General features: G+C 50.4%; 1 pseudogene; it reads right to left on the bottom strand.

Annotated features, from left to right (window-relative positions):
- Window positions 1–1,069: 1,069 nt before the first annotated feature.
- LOC123177268 (probable mitochondrial saccharopine dehydrogenase-like oxidoreductase At5g39410) lies at window positions 1,070–1,734 on the bottom strand (annotated as a pseudogene).
- Window positions 1,735–2,117: the final 383 nt, after the last annotated feature.

Here is a 2,117-nt window from a genome sequence, read left to right on the forward strand (position 1 = left end):
CTGTGATCTTGATGAGCATGTTGGTGCACGCCAAATTGGGTATGTACGAAAAGAACTTGTGCATCATAAAATTGCTCCACCTGTTGAACTCTCAGTCGGATTTTTGCCGAGTTACCTAGCTACTCCTCGGTCGATCGAGGCTAAGCCTGATGCCGACCGTGTGAAAGGGAAATGGATAGCTACTATATGCCGATCGGTTTTCCACACCTGGTCGCGGATGGAAGCTGCGACCTGGGAGGGTGAAGTTGAACACTGATGGCTCCTCCATGAATGGTGTTGGAGGAACGTGTATGATACTGCGTGACCAGGTTGGTGCCGTTATTTTTTGTTCTTGCAGTCAGCTCTTCGTGTGTTCAATGCTCTGGAAGCAGACTTATTAGCTACCCCCTTAGCTCGGAATTACTAGTCAGAGAAATGAATGTATCTAGACTTATTTTAATTCAAGATAGATACATTTTTATCCATTTGTGCGACAAGTAATTCTGAACGAATGGGGTATTTCAAAAGGACTTTCACTGGTGTTACAATGGAGCACTTTATTTGTGAACATTGAGTCCAATTGCTTGGAGGCAGTAGCAATGATTAGGAGCTCAATCAGCAATAGATCAAGATATGCCTTCTTGGTAGAGGAGATCAAGAAGTTGATTGAATAACATAGTTCTTGTATTACTCACAACATCGTAGTTCTAATTTTGCTAGTCATTTTATGGCGAACTATGATACATCCATATAGATCCAACAGTCCTATGGCTGTTAGGCTCAGACCGGGTCGAGAGGACATCAATGACATTGTTAGACGTGAGATTGTAATTCCTAAACTATGAGTAATACAAGAATTATTCTCGCAAATAAATAGATAGAAATTCCGCATTAGGTTAGTAGGTGATAATTTATTAGTTTCTATGATGGGTACCCTGTGGAAAAAAGTTTCTATGATGAGTACTGTTAATTCCCTCATGAGTCATTACCATCCCAACAGATTCCAATTGTAAAATATTTTTGCAAGAATCTGTTAAAATAAGTAAAGCATCAATTTCAAAAGTGAATTGTAAGAATATTAGTAACTCACACTGGGCTTTGCGGGCCTCGGCCGGGACCGGCGCAGCTCTTGCAGCTGGCTGGTGTTGGCCACACCAAGAACAGCCGACTCAAACGTGGCGAAGTTCCCGACGATCTTTCTGTCCGACGACTCCAGGTTGACATACGCGACCATGCTCACCGGCACTGACGGTGGCGTCCACTGCCTGGAGTGGAACAAGAACCCCAGGTCCGCGACGGTGGAGGCAAAACCGCAGGCGGAGACAATCAGCGACCCGTTCTTGGCGGCGAGCTCGTGGAGGTCGGCCTCGACGCGCTCCATGAACTCGGGCTCGCCGGAGATGTCGAGGCAGTGGGCCCCTGCTGCCGCGCAGGCCGCAGCCACCTGGCGGCCATGGAGGCGGAAGGGCCCCGCGCAGGAGAGCAGGACGCGCGCCCGCGCGATGACCACGGCGAGAGAGGCTGGGTCGGAGGTATCGGCGACGAGGATGGGGACGTGCGGAACGGGCCCCGGCGAGGCGGCCCAGCTGAGCGCAGCGGCGACTCGTTCCCGGCTGCGGCCGGCGAGCGCGAGGGTTCGGAGCGGGGAGGCGTTGGGGGCAGGAACTTGAGGGCCTCGCGGATGACGTATGTGAAGCCCGAGGCTCCGAAGATGACGACGTCGAACACCTCCGGCCCTGGCATTGGCGCAGACATGGAGTGGGGTTGGGTTCTCAGACGGGAGACTCGGGTGCGGTGCGTTGGACTGGTGCGACTGCAAGGTGGCTTCTCCTGCTCGGTTCGACCGCTTTTTACGTTGCTGTGGGAGTACCGGGAGTGACGCGGTCACGTTTTCACGCCTGATCCCAGCATTTTGTTGTGCTTCGTTACCCAGTGCGAGTAGGTGGCTGTTCGCTGTTGGCAATTCGCGTAAGTCCGTAGCACGCACACTAAGTTTTTTTAAGCTAACCCTATATATAAAAGCACCTTTAATATACTGAGCCGATACAATATTTTAAAATTGACGAAGCGATTACAGTCGTCTTGTAATCGACGGCATATTCGAGATATTGAGCAGCACAACCTCTTAAAATTGATGA

The sequence above is a fragment of the Triticum aestivum genome, unplaced genomic scaffold (genome assembly GCF_018294505.1).
Source record: "Triticum aestivum cultivar Chinese Spring unplaced genomic scaffold, IWGSC CS RefSeq v2.1 scaffold161298, whole genome shotgun sequence".
Taxonomy (NCBI): Eukaryota; Viridiplantae; Streptophyta; class Magnoliopsida; order Poales; family Poaceae; genus Triticum; species Triticum aestivum.